Genomic DNA, 13,214 nt, shown 5'->3' on the forward strand with positions numbered 1-13,214 from the left:
TGACATGAATAATTTAGCAGACATGACGGGATGTTACAGAACCCACCCTCTAGGGACGGCTCCTGACGTCCCAGGAACTTCTGGGTGATCCCGATCAAAATCATTAATCATGGCCGGATCAACAATGAAACTCGCTGGGATCCATGCTCTCTCTTCTGGACCGTTACCATCCCAGTCCACAAGGAACTGTCTTCCTCGCCCTCGCTTACGAACTGCCAGCAGTCTCTTTACGGCGTAGACGGGGCCTCCTTCTACCATCTGGGGGGGGGGTGGAGGGGGTTTAGAGGCGGGCACCAAAGAGCTCTCCCTGACCGGCTTGATCTTGCCGACATGAAACGTTGGATGGACCTTTAATGACCTGGGTAGACGTAACTGCACAGACACTGGGTTTATCACCTTCGATATCGGGAATGGACCAACAAACCTTGGAGCTAGCTTTCTCGACATGACGTGGAGGGGTAAGTTCTTGGTAGATAGCCAAACTCTTTGTCCAGGCCGATACGGTGGAGCAGGTCTCTGGCGTCGATCCACCACCTCCTTCATCCGGCTGGCACTGCGCAAGAGAGCCCGACGAGCACCGGCCCAGATCCGGCGGAACCAACGGACCATAGCGTGAGCTGATGGGACCGTGACTTTGGCCTCATTGGCAGGGAACAGAGGTGGTTGGTAACCGTGCACACACTGGAACGGTGTGAGACCTGTTGCGGAAGTGGGCAGCCTGTTGTAGGCGTACTCCACCCACATCAGGTGCTTGCTCCAGGATGCCTGGTTCTGGGAGACCGGGCAGCGCAAACAGGTCTCTAGTTCCTGGTTAATGCGCTCTGACTGGCCATTCGACTTGGGTTGATATCCTGAGGAAAGGCTCACGGCGGCTCCAAGGAGATGGCAGAACTCCTTCCAGAAACTGGAAATGAACTGTGGGCCCCGGTCTGACACAATGTCCCTGGGAAAACCATGAATGCAAAAGACATGACGTAACATGACCTCTGCCGTTTCCTTGGCAGAGGGAAGCTTGGATAGTGCAATAAAATGTGCCATTTTACTAAATCTGTCCACCACGTCAAGACGGTGGTGTTACCTTCTGATATCGGTAGTCCGGTGACAAAGTCCATCGAGATGTGGGACCATGGCCGATGAAGAACAGGAAGTGGCTGCAGCAACCTCATCTGTGCTTCAGTGGAGGTCTTGTTCTTGGCACAGATAGTGCAGGCCGCAACATATTCTGCCACCTGCTTCCTCATAGCCGGCCACCAGAAACGTTGCTTGATCATGAAGGTTGTGCGTTTCACTCCAGGATGACAGGTGAGCATAGACGTGTGAGCCCAGTGTATTACCCGTGATCGAACGGAAACAGGGACAAAAAACCTATTTCGTGGGCAACCACTAGGTGCCGGGGTCTCACCATTTGCCTGCCTTACCATTGATTCTATTTGCCATGAAACTGCTCCAACCACACGGTTAGGTGGAAGGATGCTCTCGGGCTCTTTGGCAACAGGTTCAGGATCCTACAAACGTGCCAATACATCAGGTTTAACAATCTGTGTGCCTGGTCTGTATGACAATACAAAATGAAACCGATTAAAAACCATCTAGCCTGGTGTGAGTTCAGTCTTTTGGAATTCTTAGTGTATTCCAGGTTTTTATGGTCAGTCCAAACTAGAAATGGTTGCTCAGCCCCCTCCAACCAATGACGCCATTCCTCCAAAGCTGTTTTAACTGCTAAAAGCTCCTTATTCCCCACATCATAGTTCCTTTCTGGAGTTGTCAACTTACGTGAAAGGAACGCACATGGGTGTAGCTTGTTGTCCTGGACAGATCTTTGGGACAGCACCGCCCCAATGCCATCGTTGGAGGCATCCACCTCCACGATGAATTGTCTCTGTGGGTCGGCCACTATGAGGATTGGGGCAGTCGTGAACAGTTTCTTGAGCTTCTGGAAAGCTTCATCCGCCTGTATATTCCACTCGAACATGACATGGGGAGAGGTTAAAGCATGTAAAGGTGCTGAAATGCCACTAAAGTTTCTTATAAACCTCCAGTAAAAGTTTGCAAAGCCTAAAAATTGTTGCACCTTTTTCCTGTTGGTGAGAGATGGCCAATTGGCCACTGCACTGACCTTCTCTGGATCCATCTGGATTTGGTTGGCCGAGATGATGTACCCCAGGAAGGAGACGGTCTTGACGTGAAATTCACACTTTTCAGCCTTGCAGTAGAGTTGATTCTCCATCAGGCTTTGCAGTACCTGGCGGACATGATGGGTGTGGGTCTCCTCATCGGGTGAGAAGATCAAGATGTCATTGAGATAAACGAATACAAACTTGTTGAGATAATCCCTCAGCACATCGTTGAGAAATGACTGAAAAACTGCCGGAGCATTGCATAATCCAAATGGCATGACTAGGTACTCGTAGTGACCACTGGGAGTGTTAAAATCGGTCTTCCACTCATCCCCCTCTCGTATCCTAATGAGATGGTAAGCGTTTCTCAAGTCCAGTTTGGTGAAGAGTTTTGCATCCTGCAAAAGTTCAAAGGCTGAAGACATGAGAGGGAGTGGGTATCTATTTTTAACTGTTATTTCAAGGGGACTAGAGTCAATGCATGGACGGAGGGTACCATCTTTCTTATCAACAAAGTAAAAAACACAGCGGCCGCTGGGGAGGAGGATGGTCTGATGAGTCCAGTCTTTAGAGAGGAGTCAATATAGGACTTCATAGCCTCCCTTTCCGGAGCAGAGAGAGAGTAAAGTCTCCTTTTAGGGATCTGAGAACCAGGCAACAGGTTAATGGGACAGTCATACGGTCGGTGGGGAGGTAGGGACATGGCCCTAGTTTTGTTAAATGCTTCCTTTAAGTCCTGATAACACAAGGGCACTTTAGTCAGGTCGGGATAATATGAAATGTTTGTCTTGTTCCTTTTCAGGTTCTGTGGAGAACCTAGGAAGGTCTGAACAGGTCAGCCTACAACCTGGGCCCCAGTCCTTAACCCTCCCTGATCGCCAGTCAATGATCGGATTATGTTTGATCAGCCAGGGATAACCCAAAATCAAGGGGTGTAGTGCAGAGTCAAATAAATGGAATTTCATTTTCTCTATGTGTGTATTGTCAATGGTTATTTGGACAGGTTCAGATACATGGGTTATATTAAATAATAACTTGCCATCTAAGGCACTGGCAGTAACACGGGAAGTCAACGGAACAGTCTTGATGGATAATCTCTTTGCCAAACTCCAGTCCATCAGAATTTCATCGGCACCTGAATCGACTAATGCCCCCACAGTAATGTCTTGGTCACGCACTTGAATATTTACCATGGTCAATGAACGTGGAGGGAAATCAGTTGCAGAGAATTGGCTCACCAGCGCCCTCCGTCTTGCCGATGAGCCTCTCCTTTTACTGGGCAAGAAGACACCACCTGACCCTGATGCCCACAGTAGTAACAGCTTCCTTGTTGGACTCTGCGCCGTCTTTCTTCTGGAGAGACCTTGACTCTGCCCAGCTGCATGGGTTCCTCCGGTGCAGCCGAGGGCGCCGGTTCCTTGGGCGAGGCTGAGGAAGGTGGACTGGAGCTCCATGAGTGTCGAAAGACAGGTGAGCGCCCCATGTGGCTCGGAGGTTGTGCATTGGTTCTGATTCTCTCCTCCTGCCTTTCATGAAGCCTGTTATCAATGCAAATTGACATGGCAATGATGGAATCAAGATCTGTGGGTAGTTCATGGGGTGCCAACTGGTCCTTTATAGAGTCTTGTAGACCATTCATGAAGGCATCAATTAAAGCAGGGGTGTTCCACCCACTGTCTGCTGCTAGGGTACGAAAATCTATTGCATAGTCTGTCACTCTCTGTTGTCCCTGTTTGATCTGCATAATGACTTGTGAGGCTTCTCTGGAAGGTGATGAGTGATCAAACACACGGCTTAGTGTCTGGGTAAACATGTTCAGTGGCTGACATATGGGCAAGTTTATTGACCACTCGGCTGTAGCCCAAGCAGCGGCTCTGCCAGATATGTGGGACAACATGAAAGCTACTTTAGCTTGGTCCGAAACAAAGGCAGCAGGGTTATGAGCAACATTTAGTTCACACTGTACCAGGAAGGGTCGACAGTTCCCAGAGTCCCTGGAAAACCTCTCCGGAGGAGCCAGACGAAGCGTCGATCCAGGAGGGGTGGTGTGATCCGAAACAACAGCAACAGACGGTGGACCTGGCATTGCTGGATTAGTAGGTGCAGAGGAACCGGCTTTGAGGTGTGAGAGAACTTGCTGCATTTGAAGTGCCAGGTGATTTTCTTGGTTTCTTACAGCTGATTGGAATTCAACCTGACGATCCGTGAGGCCAATCATTCCTTGGTTGATGGAAGACAGCTGTTCAGCATGGAGGGTTAGCTTAGCTTCCTGCGCTAACACATTGGCCTTGAAGGAACCAGAGACGGCTGAGTCCATTTTTTGGTCAGTTCGTTCTGTTAGGAACCTTGACAGACACTTGGACTCAAACGCACGACTCAAAAGAAAGTTTGTTCAAAAAAGTCTTTACTTTGGAAAAATGTAAAGTTCAAACAAAAATCACTCCTGAGAGGCAAAATTTAGCAAAGCAAATTACAAACTAAATAAACTAGACTATGGTCACAAAGTACAATAATCTCTTGGCAAGACAAGCTTGCTCTCTAAATGGCACAAGACGAACTGGCACAGGACAAAGGGAGACAGGACTATTTATACATGAGGTAAGGGGGAACAGGGGGAAATAATCAGGGGCGGGGCAGACGCTGACGATGGCAGGAAAACACACAAAGGGAGGAAGTAAGGGGACCTGAAGTGAGAGACAAGAGGTAAGTACAAAATAAAACAGCAAGTGCAATGACAGGACTTGACAGGTGAACGAAAATACTTGACTAAACATAAATCTAACCTGGGCTATGAACTAAACGTGAAACAATAACATGAACCTGATTAACATGACATGAATAATTTAGCAGACATGACCGGATGTTACACTATTGAAATTGTGATTCCATAGATGTGTCTGCCATCACCCAAACATATTCACATATTCAGTTTTGGCGGCAGTTCTTCAAGTTTGTCCAGAAGTCTTCTCATCAGGGCTCTATAAATAGAGAACTACGGCAGATAGTGTAATATTTAATGCAGCCGAACCGTGTATTACAATGCCGTTATGTGATGACTTCCAAAGAGAAAAGCAAGAACACTCGGAATAAAGTTTTTTTTTTTTTTTTAAATGTTTCCGGATATCATATCGCATTAACATCATATCCCAACATGCATTGCGGCTAAAACATCCAATCAACGAGCTTCAAGCTGAGGATCTTGGGTAATCTGTTCAGTTTGTTTGTGTTGTATATCGCTCAAAATGTCCCTTACAGGCAAGGCAAGGCTTATAGGCCTACGTCTGTTTCCGGTGACTTAATTTACGGCTAAAAAGCATGCTAAAAATCCCAAGATTGTAGAATTAAACGAATAAATAAAAACAAGGATAATTGTGTGTTATTGTTGAGTAAATAACAGTGTGTTATTTAGAAACGAATAACAAATTAGAAGGATCAGATAAAACCCACACACACACACACACACGCACGCACGCACGCGCGCGCGCGCACGCACGCACACACACACACACACACACACACACGCACGCGCACGCACACACACACACACACACACACACACACACAGAACAATTTGACACATTTCCCGCTCTTATGTGACCATCCCCCCACATGGATCACACCTGGCACACCAATACATGTCCAGTGTCATTTCTTTGTATATTTACTGCAGTTTTTCATGTATACCAAGTAGTCTGATACAATATGTACAGTTTGAAAGGGAGTTAAATGAAATGTGGTGATGATGAATGGTTTTTGTGTTAATGCAATAGCAGTTAAAACAGGACCGGTCAAATTTGACCGGGAACACCAAAGTAAGGGGGTTAAAAGAAAAACTCATAAACTATAAAAGGAAGGATCTTGTAAATGAAATATATGGAATGGAAAAAACAACATGAGAAATTCAGTTCAGATCGGTGACGATGGATGGGAACAATGACACAACACACACATTAAAAATGAGCCTATGGTCAGATGATGAAAGCTAAATTCTTATGAAAATGAATGATGTGTCAATTATATGTTAAATGAATCCTGTAAATCATCTATCTGTTTTCCCTCTTTTCTGATTTGTGGATTGTTATTTCATGTATTTCGTGTTGTTGTGTATGCCTTAATCATTTCTTAAAATGGAAATAAAAGAAGTAGATAATGCAACATGTTGCTTTATGCACGAGGTAGATGAATATGGCAGTGTATATAATAATACACAGTGTATTTTAACATTAGAGCAGTGGGTATTTAAACTATGAAATATGGTGATGTTACCTCTATCTCCACAATACTTTGTTATTTTCTATGGATAATAGAATAATATGAATAAATACTGAATGTTTTGCACCTCTTGAGCAGATTGAAATGATTCATATTATAATGGTATGACTGGTGGTGTCAACACCAATGCCACGACCTGTGAAAAGAAGAAGGGTCACAAAAAGGTAAAGAGTTCCACTGATACAGTACTGAAATATTAATGAAGCTGGTATTACACACAGAATATGACGCACAGAGAGCAGTGGGTAACACTTTATGGTAAGGGTACATGAATCATAATTCCTTCATGTAGTACTTCATGAACTATCAGTAATGTATACGGAGGATTAATAGTATCTCATGCATGACTTAATGCAGGAACAATACCTTAATTAATGCATCAACTAAGGTATCTCAATCATCATGACTTCTGAGTTCTTCATGATGTTCATGTCTTCTTCATATAGATCTGCAGTTAAAGTGACAGGCCAACAAACTGACCAGTCACAGCAATTCCAAGTGTTCTAACTAAGCATACTTCATCATGTTTGTGCCCCTTCAAATAAAGTGGTGACCCGGCTGTTCCGTCGTTTACACTGATAAATAACATGTGATTAACGGCCTGTGAAATCACCTTTATTAACCATTTGGTGCTCATGCATCAACCATCTTTGTGATGCCTCAAATAATGTCTATTTAGGCATTATGTATTTGGCAATATTACAAATGCAAATTAGATCATAATTTTGGACTTAATTTCAATTATCAATTATTTAGTTAGGACTTTTTTTTATGTACCCTACAGTATTATCTCAAAGCTCACAAACCATTTCAGATAACTCATTCATAGTATTAACACACTTTAATTTATAATCCAAAGCCAGCAGGATAACATTTTCACATATCATGTCACATAAGAAAACAGAAACATATTTTGGCAAAGACACAAGATACATGGCAATAGTGAGTTAATAGCAAATCATACCATGTTTATATTGTTAAATTATTTGTGATCTGAACTTGACCACAACAGATCGAATGCACTGAAATGACTTGCGTAGATCATCAGGGATTTATCTTTCAGAAGAAACCTCCTGACTCATCATATGTAATGATAATAGATGTGAGGCACGAACAGGGGCTATCTGGAAACGTCCATCTTCTTCATATCTGAAGTCAGTGAGTTAATCATGATTACAACACTTTGAATTCAACAGAATACATGCACTGCTGTGACCGACAGACCGGGCCACCACTTTATGTAAGGGGCACAAACATGATGAAGTGATGACAAAATGATGCTTAGTTAATCATGATTACAACACTTGGAATTGCTGTGAGTGGTCAGTTTGTTGGCCTGTCACTTTAACTGCAGATCTATATGAAGAAGACATGAACATCATTAATAACTCATGATGATTGAGATACCAGTTGATGCATTAGTTAAAGTGGACCAATCATGCTATATTTGAATAATATAGTGCAGGACCATACCTATATAAGGCATATCTATACTTTTTATTTTTCCAAATACCAAACCGATCATGCATTTTAGCCATTCCTCACGTCGCTCAATTTAACACTGTCTTTGCATGGTGTGTGAGAACAGCACCATCTACAGGCCTGGCATATGTACTACAGCGTCTCCAGCGCTTTCGAACGGCAATGTCCGTGGCTGTCTCCTCCTGATTGGTGGAGTTGGCCCAATAGCCGTAGCGCCACTTCTGTGACGTCACAGAAGTGTTCAAATCTGGATCAATTTGTATCAGATCCGTTGCAGCCCCTTTTTAAGAGATTTGGGTATGGAGGAAAATAGAGGGTTGTGTTTTCTGACACTTGGTGAGTTCCGTGGAACACCGGGGACACATATTCATGTATAAAAGACGTACAAAGTGCATTTTGCATGATAGGTCACCTTTAAGGTATTTTTCCTGCATTAAGTCATGCATGATATACTATTCATCCTCCTTGTACATTACTGATAGTTCATGAAGTACTACATGAATGAATTCATGCTTTTTCATGCATTAAGTCATGCATGAATTCCTGATGATTGATGTAGCCTTACCATAAAGTGTTACCGAGCAGTGTGTGTCAAGGTAGTTCTTCACACGGATCACACACAAGATAAGATAAAAGTACACACATAAATGATAAGAATAAAAACAGGAGCATATAAAGGTCCGTATGAATACAAATAACAATAAAGTCATATTTGATCTTCCCATGGGTTGGTGGTGAGACAGGGCAGTGGAGAAGCTGCTCACAAATGATTGAGCTGGAACACGAGGTTGGACAATAGATGGGTAGTTGCTACACTTATGGTTCGGAAGAAAGTCTTCCAGAATCAAAAATCTAATATTCCCAGACTTACCTCCTAACAAATGTAACAAAGGGATTGTGTAAATTGGACAAATGTTTGGTGATAAATAAATGTAATCCTTTGAACAGCTTTACGTCACAATAGGGTTTACCCAAATCCCATTCATTCAGATTCTGTAGCCTATGTTATCTTTCGGACATTGCTTCAAATGTATGACTCTCGGGTGGAAACAAAATGTCTAACTAAGATGGCTCAAATACTACAATTTAACCATCAAGATGAACAACACAGTATAATCAATGTAAAAAAAAAGGGGAAACTTAAAGGTGGGGTAGGTAATTTTGGAGAAACCAGCTCGAGTGCGCTAGAATATGAAAATACACAGCCGGATCAAATCTGCCACTTCCTTACAGAGCCCCTCCTCCAACACACACGAACGCGCACATGACCAATGAGGGCACGAGAAAAGTTTGTGCACAGATGGAAGGCTGACAGGCAGGTAGGCCATCCAGTTATTTTAGCCGGGCCGGCTAAAATGATTGGTCGTGCTTTTTACAGTACTACGGCTTCCACAGGTGACATTTTTTATGGATTTTTTGTCAAAGCACTTCAGATATTCATTGCTATCGGGATGTTAAGAGCATTCCATGGAATATAACAAAAAGTGTATCTCGAGCCGGTTTCTCAAACTTACCTACCCCACCTTTAACTATCCTGAAATATTCCAAAAGAAGGTTGGGGCTGCAAAAACATTCCTAGCATAACCAACTACAGGAAAGAATACACATGGAAGGTTTTAATTTGGTACTTCCAGACACCCCAGATCCAGTGAGTATAAACAAAATGTCACTTCACATGCAGGAGAGAATGTGGGGAGCAGAAGGCCAACCATGGTCATATATTTTGGTCTTGTAATATTTGTGTGGCTTCTGGGAAACAGTTATAAGAGAAATGTCAAATATGTTTGGCATTTCTCTAAACAAGGACACACTACTTGGGATAACACCAGAGGGAATAAAAAAAAAAAAGGTCCCTACTTACTTTTAGTGATAAGTGTGGGGGAAACTTCTGAAGCAATGGGAGTCAGGACTCAGAAAGACACGATTGAGAGCTTTTTATGGCAAACACTGACGGTTTATTTGGAGCTTCGGCCGGAGAATTCACAAGACATATCACGGGTCACGAGTTGACCACACGGTTGAGATACCACAATCAATTCTGAAGAGCCCTCCTGTAGCTCCAGGTTTTAACTAGTTCAGAGTGTAATAATCAACATTCCTCAATAGAGTAAACAGCTGAGGACACTGAATCACAGTTTTTGTCGCTTATGGCTTGGGGTCATCTACACCCCGAGAAGGATGTGTTCCAGGTGTCCCACAACAATAACTATCTCTGACAGACAGTTGCCCGGTCATATAACAACAACAAAATGCTAGGGCAGCCCCTCCTTATGGGAGATAACGGCTGCTCAAGGTTGGTCAGCTGTGTCAGAGGGCGAAAGGTAAACAGCTATGGAAATTATTCCCTGACAATAAGAATAGTAATTATTAAACAATTACAAGAAATTGGTTAAAAGATAATAACTGAATTAACTCACTATGGAAGAATATAGTAAATGAGATTTATGGAAGGGAGAAATGAACCATGAGAAGCAGTCGGTTCATATCTTTGATGAGAGATGGGTAAAATGTGTAAATGATAGACCACACAATATTAATGAAGACCAGGTGGATAGGAACTAACAGTTAATGTATGTATGCATCTTAATGTTTTATCCATTATGTGTAAACTATACCTTATAAGTTCATTTCAATTTGCGTTTTTTTCTTTTTTCCTGACTTGTCGTTTGTTATGTAGATGATGTATCTGTCTGTGTTTGTGATGTATGCCTTGTAATGAAATCCTTTCTTAAAATGTAAAAAAGAACTACAAGGTAACATTTGATCCTTAAACTGGCTGATGAAGAGACTGCTGGAGGGCTGAGACACACAGATGATTGACAGCTGTGTGTCAATCATTGACAGTCCCGATTGATTTGAAATCTATCGGTTTACAATTATGTTCCATATAACGTATCTGAGTCTAAAGGCAAGCACACATCACCTGAGAATGTTTATGATTTAGTTTATTTGCACAATTAAACAAAGCCAAAGAAGCACAACAAAAAAGAAAATAAGCCAGATGTCCTAAAGAACCTCCATACTCAGGCTACTGAATGAAAGGAGGAGACAATAACTGAAAATAATATGAAATGAAATCATATTTGGCAAACATACGATTTTTTAAGAGTCTCCCACTAACTTGCACGCACGAACGTATGTACGTAGATGCCATGGAAACAGCTCGTTGAGCCTGTAAAGAGATAGAGATCATTCAGATGTATCACTTCACACATCGACTTGACACAAGTTGACTTGACTCTTTGAGTTGAACCTGCAGCACCTGGCAACTACACATCATGTACAACAACAATTTCTTTAACTTTATTTTAGCGTTTGAAATGTGAATGTATCCCTGTAAAACCACACAAAGCTGTATCATTTTAGAAATAAGTTAAGCTTTTTGAGTTTAAAGGTGGACACTTGATAGAATGTTTGCAGGCCTGATGGTCAAACTCAGATTTGGTGAAAGCAGAAAATCCTTCCATGATTTTCCGTGTAAAATGAATGTTTGTTAAGAAAAGGTTTCTGAAATATAGCTGGACAGGAGTGCAATGTAATAACAATAAGTGTAGTGATTTGAAAGCACTGTTCATTTGATTTTAGGCCAACAAATTGTGGAAATTTGATATCAAAATTCAGTGATATGTTACCTATAATCCAGGGGAGTCCAACTAATTTCAGTTCAGGGGCCACATAACGCCACATTGGGTCTCATGGGCTGGATCAGTACAATCATAGAATAACAACATGTAAATAACCACAACTCCAAATTGTTCCTTTTGATTTAGTGCAAAAATAAACACAATATTACAGTTTTTCTCAATCGCTAAACCCACTATTTAGAATCAAAATTCCTTTCATCAAACCAACAGCACAGCCATCGAAACAGAAAACCATTTCTCTACAACAGTATACCATTTATCATTGATATCACACAAAATGCAGATGCTAAGCAGTGTTTTGCAAAACAGATCACACAATTCTCTAACTGAAGTTACAATTCTCTACACAAAGATCAAAAATCTTTTGTGTAACTCATGTCTACAAAACAAAAATAATCTTCTCACATTGGATAACACTTCCTCATAAACTTAGACCATAGCTACACTAATTGACACTTGATGTGCAAAATATGAACACTTGTTATCAGTCAATCACCCCATTGAAAAAGGTAACTCCATGGAATGTACTGTATACCTTACAGTAATGATGTTACATTGAAAACATTTACATGATAGAATTTGCATGACTGTACTTAAAATATTTTTTTAAATGGTGCCGGTAAAGCTATAATAGTGTTGATATGACTTGCATAGCTCTTTGAGATGTTCATATGGGGAGGATTAGCTATAGCTGATACAACATTTTTAAAGTCAGTAATTGTGGTCTTTTCCTTTTTGCACATTGAGAAATGTTTTTTTTTGTATTGGGGTGAATTGAGTACTTCACTTCCATGTAAATGAATTGCTCACAGCTGACATCAATGAATTTCCTATAGTAATTGTAATTAGTGAGAATCCTATAAAAGACCTCCCTCACTTCAGTAAGATGTTTGTCAAGGGTGGTGTCGACACGCAAGGAGATATTTCCCACGCTGCCTTGCAAGGGAAGACATACGCTGTGACGTAGATGAGGCTATGTGGCCAGACAGACGGCAAAGAGCAGATCAGTAAAGCTATATAGATCTCATTCTCTGCTTTACTGCTGATTTACATCATTTACCCATGTTATGTTTTTTCCAGTGTATTGCTATTCATCTTTTGTTTCTGTTACGGTGCTCTACTGAAAATGAGACATAAAAACAATGACATAGTTACAGTAACACACTGTTTTTCCTATATGTAAGTTTGTTTCTCCCAACTTGTCAGTTTTCCGTTCAGTTTCCAATATCGATAGCTTGAGGTTTGTGTATTGATGATTGTAGTCAGTATTTAGTGTGCCACTTAGTAATGACTGTTCAAATAGTCTTCTAATGAGCTGACAAATGTTTGTTTTTGGAGAAGGTATCTGGTTTTGGAAGGGGTATTTTTAGTTTTGAGTGCCTTAGAGCACTTTGCAAGAAATGTATATTGCTATGGTAGAATGTGTTGTTATGGTGACCGGAGTTTCAGTTATGAAAACACATTTGTCTCATTAGAGGACAATTTGTTCTGTTTCGATCGACTTATTCTTTTTTGTGACCAGTATTTTCAGTTTTGGTCATGTAAGTGCATTTTGCAAAAGATATTCAGAGTTATGGCAAGTGTGTTTCTGTTTAGATGGCTATGTTCTTGTTTTGAAGAAATGAATTTTGATTCTAAATAGTGGGTTTAGCAATTGAGAAAAACTGTAAGTTCTTGTAATTATACGCATTTTTATGTA

General features: G+C 41.5%; 1 protein-coding gene across 1 annotated transcript in view; it reads left to right on the top strand.

The window, feature by feature from the left end:
- Positions 1-13,214, top strand: part of LOC307029173 (uncharacterized protein) — a 426,810-nt gene that overhangs the window by 13,432 nt on the left and 400,164 nt on the right. The window lies entirely within an intron of this gene.

The sequence above is a fragment of the Notothenia rossii genome (genome assembly GCF_949606895.1).
Source record: "Notothenia rossii genome assembly, chromosome: 2".
NCBI lineage: Eukaryota > Metazoa > Chordata > Actinopteri > Perciformes > Nototheniidae > Notothenia > Notothenia rossii.